The 16,563-nt window shown below is 32.5% G+C and overlaps 1 protein-coding gene and 1 non-coding gene across 2 annotated transcripts in view; one reads left to right on the forward strand and one right to left on the reverse strand.

Annotated features, from left to right (window-relative positions):
* The window catches only part of DMD (dystrophin), a 1,580,480-nt gene that overhangs the window by 782,764 nt on the left and 781,153 nt on the right, over positions 1-16,563 (forward strand). The gene's annotated exons all lie outside the window — the stretch shown is intronic.
* Positions 2,789-2,918, reverse strand: LOC112479412. Its single transcript, XR_003046180.1, has one exon. It is a non-coding gene; the product is annotated as a small nucleolar RNA SNORA31 (small nucleolar RNA).

Below are 16,563 nucleotides of genomic sequence, written 5' to 3' on the forward strand. Positions count from 1 at the left end.
TATTTTTAAATCTTGTAAAATAAAAATATAATGCATATTGAGAGGCAATTCAGGAGGATAACTTCAGAAAATACCATTGTCTAAGAATTTTCATGATCCTTTATTGAGAGGCAATTCAGGAGGATAACTTCAGAAAATACCATTGTCTAAGAATTTTCATGATCCATTTACAGATAGTTTTAGTGACCTGACCATGGAGGAGATGCTCTTATTTTAACGTGTCTCTTCATAACTTTGTTTTTGTTTTGGTTTTGGTTTTGGTTTTGGTTCCTATTAAATGTTTTCAAAATTTCTTTTGCCGCTGGCTTCTTTTAAGAAGTTGATGCAGAAAACCATAATTTATTTCAACATAAGTTCTTCACCTCCTTTCCCTATGAATTTGGTTTTGATTCCTCCTGTTGAAATGTAACTTTCTGCAGATAGCCACAAGTCTCACTCCTTCACTTCCTTTAGTAGTGTCTATTAGCTCCCATTACTATGACCACCATAACACCCTTCAATTCTCAGTCTTCATCCCCTTGCACTGTCATTTCTGTTTATTCATATTCTTTATCATATTAGGATATTATACATCCATTTTCTTAGTTGTTTATTGTGTTTTTCCTTTACTTAATGTAAGCCCCATTAAAACTTACTGCAATATCCTTAACACCTACAATAGTACCTGGAATGTAGTAGACACTCCTTAAATAGTCGTGGAAGGAACTCTCAAAATTAATGCTAATATAATTGCCAAATCCATTGGCTTCTCTGCTATTTGATTTTGTTCAATAATAGCCTTACACTATCCCCCTCTCTGCTTTTAACTCAAAAGCCCTTTAGCTGCATGATATTTCTAGTTTTTATTCCCACCATAACCCTAAATCCTTTCCTAGCAGCCCTCTTCCCCCTCATCTTAAATATCTGCCCCTACCAGGTATAAGCTTGGTGTTTTCTCTTTCTCTTATTAACCTCAACTTTGATTTTATACCAATCTCTTGGCTTTAGCTATCCCATCTGTTTATCTCTATTCTAAACTTAATCTCCAGTTCTACTACCATTCTTGCATTTTTAAATTCCTCCAGGGTCTCACACTTGGATAGCTTTATAGTACCACAATCCTCACATGCCTTCAACAAAATCATCCCTATGCTCCTTTCCCAAGTCAGCACTCAACTGACTTTCCTGTTTCTTCCAGTCTCTCTACATTCAAACCCTGCTTTCTCCCTGCTCTGCAGGCCACACTTTTACTTTGTTCTCCAAGTTCTTTCTTAGATAAAAGTCATACTACCTTACATTACAACTGCCTCTGATCTGGTCTACCTTCACATGCTCCTTTCCAATCCATTTGTAAGACTGTGATCAACCATAAAAATCACCTTTATCATGTCATCTGTCTGTTCAAACCTTTAGTAGATTTCTCTTCATTTACAGGGTCTAGTAAATAATTTCAGCTCCTGGTATTCAAGGTCCATTTGAATAAATTCTCAAAATTATGCTCTCATATATCTACCTGTTTTCCCACTTCCTAATTCTTGTACATGCCATTAAGCATGTCCCATCAACTCTCAATATATTTGATTGTCAGGAAAACTCACAAATTACTCCTTGTAGACTTTTTGTTTGCCATCCATCCACGAAAAAATCTCTCTCTTCTCTGAACTACAAACACTATTACCTATACAAGCCATTTAGAAATTAATCAGTTACTGCCAAATGACATCTTCAATTGTCTTGCACCTTTATTTAAAATGTTAACTTTTTTATATCATTGCATCCTGTTTCCTAATATAATGTAATGCTTCTAGAGAGTAATAAATTAGTCTTCATTTTACTTCAGATTTAATAGATTGCCTTGTACATGGTAGGAATTCAGTAAACACTTGCTGACCTGAGTTATTAATGCCTTTGTCTATTTAATCTGAGGAAATATTGGTGCTATTAAAACTATACCACAAGGACTTGAGTAATTAAGCCATTTGTTTTGTAAATATACTGCTTAATTTACTATACTGTTTTCTTATAATCACAACTTAATTTTGTGTTTGTAGTGTATTATTTCTTGTGAAATGGCAAAAAGTTTAAAGAAAGGGAAATAACAGGTATATTTAAAGGAGAGACCTTCAGACTAGTATAGTCTTTCAGCAAGTGTGGTAACTATGATAATGTGCAATGACAAGCAGAAAAATGTGCTTCCTTAGCACACACTTACCTGCTACTCTACTATAATAATAGATAATAACAGACACACTTAAGGGGGAAAATATGTTATTTTAAAGTGGTGCCTTAAGGTTGACTACATACAAGAGGACTATTTGAGTAAACCATTTGAGTAAACTATCTAATAAGACATTTTAAATAATGTAAGTTCTCACCCCAAAAGATGTGAAGTCTTTAGTTGAAAAAAGTAAAAATGGCAATGATAATTTTTTTAATACAAGTGGTTTCCTGCAGTATATTCTCATATCTTTCACTTGTAATATGAAGACATTCGGCACCACAAAATTTATTCAAAAACCATTTTTGTATATGTCTTCTAAAGAAAGCACAATGTCAAAATGATTTTCATGACTGAGAACTCGCAGAGAACCTCTTTGTACAGTTTTCCCTATGAATATGTCTCTAAGCTCATTTCCCACAAGAAATGAATATGCAATCCAACAAATATCTCTGGAACTGCTGCTTTTTTTTAAACAAATTTTAGAAGATTCTTTTTCTGAAGTAAATTATAGTCTTGACCATTTATGAGATTATTTCTGGGTTGCAAATATTTTCTCTCCATGTTTTCCCCTGTATCACCATGCTTTTCTTCCATGTCCCCTCATTAAATCTTGGCTGCTGCAATTAGACAGAAATCATGGGGACACTTTTTTCTTGTATCTATAATGGAAACCTTAGTAGCAGACAGTAACTGCTCCAGGTCTGTCAAATGGATGCACTGAAGCTTTCTTCATACATTGAATAAGGCAGGATCTATGATCTCAGGAAATTTAATCTTCCAAATTTGCTTGAAGAACATTTGCATAACAAATTAGTATAGTACAAAGAAAAACAACATTGGGCTAGAAGTTGAAATACCTGGGAAATAACAACCACAACTTTATCAATTTAACAAATTACTTAATTTCTGTGGTGGATAATTTGATGACTTAATTTGACTGGACCATGGGGCACCCTGACGTTTGGTCCAACATTCTGGGTGCATCTGAGGGCATTACTGGATATATGTACTTTCTATTGGTTCTGCTTCTCTGGAGAACCCCAACTAATAGAATTTCTTTGAACATCTCTGGTCACTCATAGTCATAAAATAGATATAAAAGGAGTCCCCACTATTTCATAGGATCAATGTGTGGAAGTTTTTCAAATTAATTAATATGCTTTGTAAGCTGTAAAATACTAGAGGAATTTAAGGTAGAAATATTGTTCTTAATGTTGCTATTATTTTTAAATGGCATTTTTTCCCAGTCATTTTTTTAACTTGTTCAGACTTGTTGTCTTTGTACTCCCACTAATGTCCCAAGCCAAAGACGATATAACACTTTGTGAGCCAAAGCTTCAGACATTCATGGCAACTGCGGGTGCCTTGAAATTAACCACAATAGAAAATTAACATTAAACACTGCTTTCTCTGTCCATTGGACACCTGAACACATATTTTTACTTCTATCTCCAATATGAGATAGAAGTAAAATCTTTTTCAAATCTTACATTTTAAACTATAGTTAACAATAGGCTGAAAAGAATATATAGAGGTCTCCATAGTTATTATCCATTTCTAGTACTGGAAAAATACCTCAGAGCACCTGGTCATAGTGAATATAGAAATGTTAAATTAATACAGAAGGGGAGAGAAATATGAGCAGGACATTAGAGCACTTCATACATGAGTGTCACTAAGGTGCCTTCCTTCCCAATTAAATGCATTTGCTTAGTGCATTAATGATCAATTCAGTGGTCTAACACTGTTCAGTCCCAATGGGGTTCTTTCAAAGCTAGACATAAATAATAAACTCCAAATATTCCTTTGGTGGTTGTTGTTTGTTGAATCGATTGCTTATTTGAATCTCCATAGTCAAAAGCCTATGATGAGGAACTTATCCTGACAATGATAATTCACAGTAACAAGGAAGCTACTTTTAATGGGTCGAATGTTACCCAGGATAGATGTATATTAACCTGCTACAGCAGAAGATGAGTCAGTACAAGCAGGCTCTGGCATTTGCCCTAGTTCTTATCATTACCTTCCTTTATGAAGCACACAAAGTGATTACCTTGGTGCAGGGCTGGATTTCCCTTTTAAACAATATAGCAAATATTTTGCCATCTCACAGGAGGAGGAAACAGACCCAGAAACATTCCTTATGCTTTTCAAACACCCATATTAGAGGCATGGACAAACATTTCTGATCTAATACAACACGTATGAGGGGAGAAAATTTAGTCTGAGTGTTATTTGGAAAAATCAAAACCAAGCATTATTTATTTGCAAAGAAGGCTCTGAAAATCTAACTGCATCAACATTTGCCATTCTACTTGTTGGAACCAAAATCTTTAAATATTGATTAAAAGGCAATTAGGAACTTGCAATACTGCAGCACTTTTGGATCAAATCAGTAGTAGTAAGAACAACAGGTAATCATCACTTGTAATTTAAAGCCAATTTAATAATGCCAGCAAATTCTAATCTCATATTACAAAATAAAAACTGCTTCTGAAAACATGTATAAATCAAATTTTAGAAGATAATTTTTATCAACAATGGATAACAGAGCTGGAAAAAAATTAAAATATAAGGATCAGGTGCTACTCATCTCATTTTCTCCTTACAACACTAAGTAGTAGGTGCTCATATTAATTTTTAAATTTTACAAATGAATAAACTGAAGGAGATCAAATGACTTGCTCTAAGTTATAGAACTGATAAATTAACAAATTGTTTTGCCTTCTACATCTTACTTCTTTGGACTTTTTATTAAATTAATCATGAGTCATGTGATAAAGCACAAATTTTGCATCAATCTAGATAACTACATAATAATTACTTCGGTCTGGTTTTCTATATAGTATACTGTTTTCTAAAAGAAGGCAGTATGTATCTGATTTTTATAATTTATTTATTTGCTTACTTATTGGCCAGCTGGATTTTTTTTTTTTTATCACCCATCCTCCCACCACCCTCCCCTTTGGCAATCATCAGCTCGTTCTCTATATCTATGGGTCTGTTTCTGTTTTGTTTTGTTTATTCATTTTTTTTTTTAATTTTACATATGACTGAAACCTACGGAATTAGTCTTTCTCGGACTTATTCCACTTAATGCAGATGGACCCTCTAGGTCCATCCATGTTGTTGCAAATGCCAGGATTTCATTCTTTTTCATTGCTGATTAACATTTCATTGTCTATATCTACCAACTCTTCTTTATCCATTTATCTATCAATGGACATGTATGTTGCTTCCATATCTTGACTACTATACATAATGTTGCAATGAACACAGGGGTGCATATATCCTTTTAATTAGTGCTTTTGTTTTCTTTAGATAAATACCCAGAAGTAGAATTGCGAGATAATATGGCAGTTCTGTTTTTAATTTTTTGAGGCATCTCCATACTGTTTTCCCTAGTGGCTGTACCATTTTACATTCCTACCAATAGTGTATGAGGATTCCTTTTCCTCCGCATCCTTGCCAGCACTTATTTGTTGATATTTTGATGATAGCCATTCTAACAGGCATGAAGTGATATCTCATTGTGGTTTTGACTTACAGTTCCTTAATGATTAATGATATTGAGCATCTTTCCTTATGTCCGTTGTCCATCTTTATGTCCTCTTTGGAGAAATGTCTACTTAAGTCCTCTGCCTATTTTTTAATCGGATTGTTTGTAGGTGTTTTGGTGTTAAGTTGAATGAATTCCTAATATATTTTGGATATTAACCCCTCATTAGTTATATCATTTATGAATATCTTCTCCCATTCAGTAGGTTGTCTTTTCATTTTGTTGATGGTTACCTTTGCTATGCAAAATATTTTTATTTTGATGTGGTCCCATTTGTTTATTTTTTGTTTTGATTGTCTAAAGAGACATATCCAAAAAGATCTCAAAGAGTTTACTGCCTACGTTTTCTTCTAGGATTTTTATGGTTTCAGATCTTAGATTTAAATCTTTAATCTATTTTGAGTCTATTTTTTTGTATACAGTGTAAGAAAGCAGTCCTATTTCTCTTTTTGTATATATCCAGTTTTCCAAGCACCACTTATTGAAAAGACTGTCTTTATTCCATTGTATATTCTTACTTCCTTTATAGTAGATTGATTGACCTTATAAGACAGGATTTATTTCTGGGCTCTCTATTCCATTGGTCTATAAATCTGTTTTCATGCCAGTACTATGCTGTTTTGATTATTGTAGCTTAATAGTATAGTTTGAAATCAGGGAGTGTGATGCCTCCCACTTTATTCTTTCTCAAAGTTGTTTTTGGCCATTTGGGGTATTTTGAGATTCCATACAAAATTAGGATTAGTTGTTCTAGTTCTGAGAAGAATGTATTTTAATTATTTTAATATGGATTGCATTGAATCTATAACCAAATAAGTTATTTAGATGCATGCTAGAAAATAAGCAGTAGATGAGTTACTACTAAAATATTTTTTCAAAAAATTTTAGAGTTGTTTTGTTAGTTTATTGTTACATCTATTGAAATGATTTCTGTACTTGCATGAGGCAGAATAGACATAACAGAGATTTTTGAGTATAAAGACCACAGTATTTGAATATGGTTGTGTTCTTGTAAATTTTTTCCTATACCAAAAGAAGATAAGCAAATGGATTTAAGAGCAGTGGTTAGCTAAATCTTTCTACTAAATAGGTATTTAGGCATTTTCCCTTCAACACTCATGAATACAAATGAAAGTCTTATTGTTTGGCAAATCATGCTGAGCTTTATGAGTGATTATTGATTTTGTTTTATAGTAGCTCAATAGCAAATATTATTTTAAATGTCTCCTTCTCATGAAACACAGATACACACACAGACAGATGACTTTCCCCTTTACACACACATATAGATACTGTTTCTTAGTTAACAGGATTTAAACATTTTGTTTCACTGAGTATTTTGCTCCATATGAAAATACACACAAGAATACTAGAGTTCTGTCTCTAAGTTTATTTTTAATATTTAGAGAAAAGCTGTATGTAGTTGTTTTATTTTTGCCAATAATCTTAAAAATGAATAAAAGTATCTAAAAAATTAAAGCACTCATCTCATCTTCTCTCTCCCCATATATTGCTGTTTTTAAGGGATTCAACTGCTTTCAACCTTCTGGTGATCTTTTAGATTTTTTTTCTATTAAGTAGAATACTATTACATATACTATTTTATCCTCTCATTTTATTTACCTTATATTTTATTTAATAATTTTCCCATATACTTTATTTAATAATTTCATTATACATTTTTTAATTTTAAAAGGTACTATGATAAAATTCAAATTATGATTGCAAATAACTATTTTCCAATTAATGAGTATTTTATTGTCTCAAATTTTGGTAATTGCAGCAACCATTGTTGTTCATGAATCTGTATATTTAAATTTATTTTATGCGATTTCCACCTTACACTTAAGGGACTTCAGCCATTCGTATTTTCTTTCAGTTTCTTTGTGCTTACACATATCAAACCCTTTCTTGACCAGGGATTTCACACACCCTATCTCCATCAGATAGATAGTTAGCTCTATCATTCTTTGCACATCTCCCATTTCAGTAACCTCATCTCAAAAGCCTTTGCAGGCGACTTAATAACATTATCTAACAATTCCCCAATTATTGGTCATTTTCTCCATTATTCTCTAACAGCATCCTGTGTTGTTCTTTCATAGCACCTATCACAATGTGTGTGTGTGTGTATGTTTGTTGTTTGACTATGCACAGATTAAAATGCCATGAAGTCAAACTGATGTAAGATGTAATAAACTAAATAAATACTTATTAATCTTCTTGGTCTCATAGACGTATAGTAACTTTATTTCTTCTGTACATTTAAATATCTAGAACTAAAGAGATAATGTTGGTTGTCAATTAAAATTTAAACGTCAGTGTTTAAGTGTGTAAGAGCTCTGTCAACTTAATCTACTTACCTAAAAGGCTATTATGTAGGGACAATATAACTATTTTTCTAAATGTTGATTTTCATATTGAAAAAATACAATGGAATTTTCAAAGCAATTTCTTTTATGTAATCATCCATGCTGGAGATTGGGACATTTCTTATTTTAGTTCTACTAAAACTGGCAAATAGGGAATGTATTGCTATGTACAGAGACTTCTAAACCATCATGCAGAAGTTTTGTTTTTAGCTTTCAGTTATGAATGGCAGAGCTTCAACCAAATTACCTTCACATGCTGAATGAAGAATAGTGAAAGATAAATTTTTAAATGTTTATGGTCTCTTCTTGAGTTAGTTTTGAAAGAAATAATAGGAACTTATTATCACATTTACTCTTTCACATTGTTTCTAACTTTTATGGTGATCATCAAAATAAAATAAGATTTTAAATGCTTAGAAAATAAAATTATTCTTCATATATCATTGGTTTTTATGGCATGCCATGTGATTTGTTGACACTGTCATAATCACATTGTGAACTAATACTACAAGGAACCATGCAACAAAACATCCACATTACCGTTGGCCTGGGTAGATGTCACACTGTTGTATCAGCATTTCAGATGAGCCTCATCAACCTGTATTGTAATAGAGAAAAAGGTAATGCGCATATTTTCATTTCTGAATATTGACCAATACTATCGATTGAAAAATGCTAAAGACTTGTTAATCTGTGCAACACCTGGTCTGTCCACATAACTTCAATAATATAAATATAAGAATAAAGCTTTCCCCACCCTCTAGTGTATATCTTGCCAGCAAATGCATTTGAACAAAATTAGAGCCTTGTTTGTGTTTTTTCATCATGTTTGTACAGGAATTTCCAATAAAAATAAATTACTTTTGAGCATATTTGTTTGGACAACAACAACATAGTTCTATTTGATTGATAGTGGACAGAATTTTCATTAAGTTTAACAGAAAAAATACCACAATCGAATCATTCACCTTCTTGTTTCAAAGGAAAACAGAAAATTAGATGCAATGAACTCTACACGAATGTTCACTATGAATATTTTAACCATTAAATACATTATCAAGAATCGTGTCAGCATGACATTCTAATATAGCAGCTTTACAAAAACATGTAATCTAATCTAGGAATAATGTGGTCTTCTCTAAATCAGCTTCAAATATATTCTAGGGTGATGTTCCTCATTATTTTTCTCCATGTTACTTTTTTACATGATAATTACATTTAATTGAAAATACAAATACTATCAAAGTAGATAAAATAGTTTAATAATTAAACTATAAGAAATAAGCTTATTTTTCCCAAGGAAAAGAACTACAATAACAAAATACTTGATTTATTATTTTCACAATTTAAACATGTATACAATTTGCCCAATTTTGTATATTTTCTACTATTTAGGTCTCCGCATGCTCTATAGTGTCTAAGTACTTGAGTGAGAAAAAAAGACAATACTGAGTAGTGAGAATCTCTCTGGAATAAGATCATTATCTGTAGCCTGGTCCTGGGTCTGATACCTGAAGATGACTTAGACAAGTAATTTAAGGTCGTAATTCCTCATCTTTTTTATAACCTCTTGATTGTGGTATGATTGACATATTTAATGTATACACTTGATGATATTGGAGATAAGTATGCATCCATGAAACCACACTGTCATCTAGGCCATAAACATATCCATCACCACCAGTTTCTCATCTTTAAGATGGTGATAGTAATACATTTTTTTTGCTAACCTTATACATCTGTGTGAGTCTCAAATGAGATAATATCTGATGGCACTTTATAAACTATATAAGAGTAAGGTATTATCACATTAAGATTATTGTAATAATTCTCTTAGCATAATATAAATAATATCTTGGCCTGTTTGACACAATCAAGTTTTCAATATGATAAATACCATTCCTGGTTTGAACAAAGCATCATAACAGGAGAGATGAGTAGGCGGACACTTAACTTATTGCCAAATCTGGAATGTATTATAAATGTTCAGATTGATACTCTTCCTTTTTTTTTTCTTTTATGACTTTCACATTGAAAATATATTACTCTAAATGTAAAATACAAAGCTAATCTTATATGTTTGTCTTTACTGATTAAAACATCTAAAATGTGTATTAAAAAGGGCAAATTGAGTTTTAAGTTTTATTGATTTATACCTTTCTTTAATCCACAAAAGATTTGAGACAGTGTATAAGAAAGTTTCAAACTATAAAATGAAATATTAATAGAAAAATGGAACCAAGGGAGATATAAACTAAAGTTTTTATATCAAGGCCAAGGATAAGAATAAAGAACATATATATGGAAAAAAAGATGGTGTAGAGTGGGAGTTCTGAGGAAATGCCTCCAAACCATGACAGTTCTTATTAACCTTTTATTTTGAATGTCAAAACAAAATTAGAGCTGTTTCCAGCTATTTCCCTAAAATATTTTTGTTGTAATAATTCTAAGTTGTCCTCACTTGAGTATTTGTCCCAGTTTTTATAAAAGACATCATGTTCATAGGGCAAACTAGATTAAGTAAACTAGATCTATGGAACTTTTAATGACCCTTCTCCCTTGATGTTTTCATGGTATACTTTGATCTACTCAAAACTAATATGTAGAAAAATACCATTTAAAAAAACTATGAAATGATACTAGAAGAGTTCGATAACCTTACTTAAGAAGTGATGAATAATTACTTATGATTCTGGATATAGTTTGTGCACTACGCATGGCTATATCCATAAGTAACTTTATTAGTATCTACTTGAGCAAATAATGTAGTGAATTACATTTATCTTAGTAGGTAAACTGAGATAACTATATTTAAAAATATTGCATTTGAATAATTAAAATATAGCACTGGGAAAGGCTATTTTATTCATTCTTTCACTCTTAATTAAAAAAGTCCAGATAAAATACTTGTTTGGGTAAGATTATATAATTTATTTTCCAAATGAATATAGCACTTTTCTGATTAAAACTGTATATTTTTTATTTTAGAAATACATTTAAAATGATGAAAGAAAACAAAAAGAATTAAAATTACCAATAATCTCATTTCTAAGAGATCATACTTAACATTCCTTTGGATATTCATCTTGTCTGAGTCTAACATGCCTCTACATTTAGAAATCTCCCTCCTATGTAGATTCTTCTATTCCTCTTGTTCTCTTCTTGTGTGAAGGAAACATATTTTCGCCATGTCAGATACACAAAGTGGTTCATGATCATTGTCTCTGCTCCTTATCAGCCAAAAGTCCTTGAATTTGTTCAGGTGGTAGGCAATTGGACAATATGCTGATCTTTGTAGAACACAATGAAGTACTTATGTAGTTACTTTATTTTGGGAACTGGGGTGCAATTTGATTTTTATTTTTTTCTTTTTTAAAAAATGTATTGTGGTGGTTGGTTAATAAAATTATACAGGCTTCAAGTGTACGATTCAATAATGCACTATCTGTATATTGCATTGTGCGTTTAGCACCCAAAGTTGACTCTCCTCTGTCACCATATATTTGAACCCCTTTACCCTACCCATCTCCCTCTTCCCCCCTTTCCCTCTGGTAACCACTAAACCGTCGTCTGTGTCTATGAGTTTTTGTTTATCTTGTTCATTTGTTGCTTTTGGTTTTATATCCCACATATGAGTGTAATAATATGGTTCTCAGCTTTTTCTGTCTGACTTATTTTGCTTAGCATGATTATCTCAAGATCTGTCCATGTTGTCACAAATGGCAATATTTTTATCTTTTCTTATGGCTGAGTAATATTACATTGCATATATATACATATATATATACACACACACACCACAATTTTATTAGCTGAAAAAATAAGTTATTTTTAAGTTGCTTAGAAATGTGAAATTCAATTTTCATACTGCAAAAGAAATCAAACCATAAACACAGGCACACATGTCTACCATAAAAACAAGTGGTCACACAAACCCGAATGAACTGCCTCACATTTTTGTTGTCAACGAGTATTTGTTTGTTCCTTGTTCAGTCATCCAGAAACTTTCTTTAGCAGGAATAGATGGAAACAGTTGCAGTGACTTCTCTTTTTTGAAAATTGGGATGGCATTTGCCCATCTCTGTGTTAACACAATTCCTCAAAGACCACTGACAGCAGAGTAGGGCTGCATTGTACAAGTTCTCTCATTTCCCTGGAATATAATTAGTCTGGGGCCAGAGACTGTAGCTCATTTAGAATAGCAAAGTGCTCTTTTAAAATTCCCTCACCTATTTTGGGCTCATTTTCCTTATACTGTTATGCCTTTTCCAGTCTGATGAACATTCTCCTTGACAGAGCAGACAAGCACAGGAGCTGAGCAGTTCTGTTTTCTGTGTCATCTGTATCCCTAACCTTCCCTCTTCAGCCCCAATCAGTGAACTTATGTCTATCAGGTTCTTCTTTCTCCAAATGTAAGTGAAAAGGCCCTAAATGTTATTTTTAACATTATCACAAATCTCAATTTCTGGCTAAGCTTTTCCTCACTGTTTATAGACTTCTGTATCATTCTTTTTAATATTTATCCTCAGTTATGTGTCCCTTATTTCATTCTATGTTCATACACTTTTACAATTTGAGCTCATTTAAGGATCCCTATATGGTGACATGCATCTTATTATACGCTACCCTTTTTAAAAAATAGTCATCGGGATTATTTGCTATTATGTTGTCAAAATTTTATTCTTGAAAGTCTCACAAGCCTCTTGAGCCATTTTTTTTTCTTTTAAAATTTAAGATCATGGGATCACTACATTTTTTCCCTCCTTAATCTAATAAACATACCACACCACACATAGACACATACCTTCCTGAAAGAAAACAACACTTTACTTGTCTTACAGGTTATCCAAATTGATCATCGTGTATGGGAATGAAAGGGTAAATAGTATAATAGCCGTGATGGTTCACTGAATCTGTTCTCATATAATCTGATTTGTCTTCTGAACCCTTTTAAAATTCTGTCTGCAAATAACTGAGGTTTGGCAATCAGCCTCTCAGTTGTTTTCTTGCATAAGAAACATTTATATGTACTATGTGAAGTGGAAGAGAAAGAATTTAAGTTTGCTAGATATCTTCATTGTTAACATGGCTAAGGTAGGGTTTAAGTGAAGAGAGAAATACTTGAAAGTATGTTCATATTTTTTAATAGGAGTAAAATTTGTATAAGATGAAACAGATTTATTTGGGAGGAGAGGAAGAGTTTATTCTTACATAAAATTTGAACCTGTAAAATTAAGTTCATCATTTCAGTCAAGATATTTTGTGTCATATTCAGATTCTGTTTTTTCATGCTTTCTTGTATGATAGTCATACTCTATGACTATCAAGTATATAAGGAAGTATAGAACAATCTCTAGAGCTGGGAAATACATCAATAGTGTGTTCAATTTACATTTGTCAAGTGATTCTACTGATAAAGCCAACACCTTAATAAAACGATCATTCCCATCACCTCATGCCACCATCCAGTCAATTCCTACCCCTATAGGTACATACTGTTCTGATTTCCGTTACCATAGATCAGTTTCGTCTGTTCTTGAATTCATATAAATGAATGTATTTTGATCAAATACTACTGTTAAAAATTATTTGTCCATATTGTGAGTATATTAGTAGTTTATTCCTTTTTATTCCAATCTATAAAATATACCACAATTGGTTCTGTTGATAGGCATTCAGGCTGTTTTCAGCTTAGGGATATTATAAAAAAAGAAGCTATGAGTATTTGTGTACAAGTCTTTGTAACCACAGGTTTTCATTTTGGGGAGATAAATACCGAGGAGTGGAATGGCTTGATCAAAGGTTTCTAAGATACTGCAAAACAAGTTTCTAAAGTAATTGTGCCATTTTACAGTCCCATCAGTGATGGCGAAGAGCTCCATTTGCTCTACATCCTCACCAACATTCGATTTTAGCAGTCCTTTTAATTCTTGTCATTTTATGGGATATTAAATTGTATCTTGTTGTGGTTTTAGTTCATAGCACTCTGATGATTAACAATATTGAACACCTTTTCATGTAATCCTTGATCATTCATAAACAGAAATTATATCTGTTCAAGATGGTACCCTTCTTATTGGGTAGAATTAATATTATTTATTATTGGTATAACTTGGAAATTGAGAATGACATAAATTTTCCTACTTTGTTTCCTTTTATTTTATATGAAGACTCTTGCAAAGCAGGGTTGCTGCTTGGGCAGCAGTGAATTGACTTTGTAAAAGCACTACCCCATGGCCATCCTGTCATTAATATGAAGCGTTAAACTTTTAATTGTCTTTGACCAGCTGCTGAAGATAGTTTCTTCAGAGCCATCAACACTAATTGGTTGATTAGAAGTTTACTAGGTATTTAAAAATACATTCATATAATTAATATGATTTTTATCACATGTACTATGTGATAAAAATTCATTTAGTCAGTCAACACACTTTTATTGATTAACATGGTGGAAAACTCGAAGATAAAGAAGACAATGTTCCTGCGCTAAAGATATTCATAAACTTCCAATGAAAATAAGGATGTTTCATTTTATAGAACTATGAAAAACATCATAAAGTAGACACAGTTGATGTGCAGTAGGATTTTACAAGATGGATAACTGCTAGTTGAAAATGTATTTATAAGAGAGAGTATTGGGGATACGTCTTCATTTATCCACCTAACAAATGTGTTTTGAGCACTACTGTGTAGCAAGCACTTTGCTAGGCACTAGAGTGAGAATAAAAGTAATGATTCCTGCCTTGTGAATCTCATAATCTAGTGGATCAGAATGGAAGGATTACAGAAGTAGAAATGAGGGCATTCATAATGGAGGTGAGGGAATGGACAAAGATCTGGAGAATGGCCAAGGTATCACTGTGGGTTGTACGGTCATCCTGTAGTGTGGATGAAAAATTGGAGAGGCATTTTGAGAAGCCTAGAAAGGTTTCTCTCAAGAATGGTATGAGATTCTGAATGTTATCTAAGCTCTTTGGACTTCGTGAGGCAAGTACTGAGTATTCAGTAGGAATGTTTGAGCAGGAAATTCACCACCAGAACCATCTATCAGGAGGTTTAATCTGGAAAGAATATGTAGAATGTTTTGGCATGAGAAAGGTTGAGAGAAAACATTTAGGAAGATGTATTACTAACAAAGGTGAAGTATAGTGAACAATCAGACTGGGGAGAAAGCAATGTTGGAATCAACTGGGCAAGAGGTATAGCAGTAGGACTTGGATTGGGGACAAGAAAAGGATAAAACACAGATGAACTGGTGGTATCCAGCCTGGTAAGTAGGAAAATAAAGATGTCATTTAAATAGTGAAGTCAACAAGGGAGACCAGCTTCAGAATCATATCAGTGTTGGCACGAAAAAAATTTTTTTTAAGGTTTAAGTCAAATAGAAATGTGTTGAAATGCTAGGCAGTAGTTAAGAAGGATGCGTCACTAGAGGTAAAAATATTTAGAAAACATTAACATTTGATAATCGAATCTTTTCTTCTAAACAAATTAGATTTATAAGGAAGTCAAAACCACTAAAGTTGGTTTTCATCTCTTTTCTACAACTGTCTCTGATCCTTTAAGGATTCATATGGGTAATCCTGGAAGTTTTAACAGAAGATTTAAGTTCTCTAGCTGTTTTATTCTTAGACTCCTCTGGTTTGTAGTTTAATAAGCACAAGTTATTGACATTGTAAAAACGTGCTAATAATAGAATCCATTCATTTTCCTGATTTGTCTGATATCTAGGGGATATGCTCAGTCAACAAGAAGACATGATTTTTTTTTTAAAAATCATCTTTCCTTCTTATCTAATTCCATGAAGGAGAAGAGCATTACCATATAACAGATAATGAGTTGGAAAGTAAGAAAGCTCATCTCAGAAATTAAAGCTTAAAGAAAGAATAGCTTGTGTTTAATGTCTGTGTAACTTGGCAAGAGGGACATAAAAGGCTTAGTGATGCCCAGCATGTGCTTAGAGGTGGATTTTTAGTTGATGTCTTGGGAGGGTACTGTAATCTAAGCTAAATGCTTAAAATCAATTAATTGATAATGGACACAGAGATCTGTTTTTATCCTTCTTTATCTTATTTCTGGGCCTTTCTATTCTCAGGAGCCTCAGAAACTAAACCTTACCTTGATAACTTTTTATTTGTGGAAAGAGATTTTTGTAAAGCACACTTATTTTTTAACACATCTTTTCCATGCTAGAATGTTGTATGTATTTCAGAATTTTCCTTTTGAATCTTTCTCAAATCAGAAACCATTCAAGAGTATTGTGATATCTTGCCTAGTTTTATGCTCAATTTATCAACAAATATTTCTTGAGCAATTATTGTGGTAAGCAGTGTCCAGTAGTGCCTGATAATGTAAGATATGGAAAAAAAATGTCACTCATGCATTTATAATCTTAATTACCTCAACCTCTGTCTGTCTTCTTAGATCATCTC

This window comes from Pteropus alecto, unplaced genomic scaffold, assembly GCF_000325575.1.
Source record: "Pteropus alecto unplaced genomic scaffold, ASM32557v1 scaffold414, whole genome shotgun sequence".
NCBI lineage: Eukaryota > Metazoa > Chordata > Mammalia > Chiroptera > Pteropodidae > Pteropus > Pteropus alecto.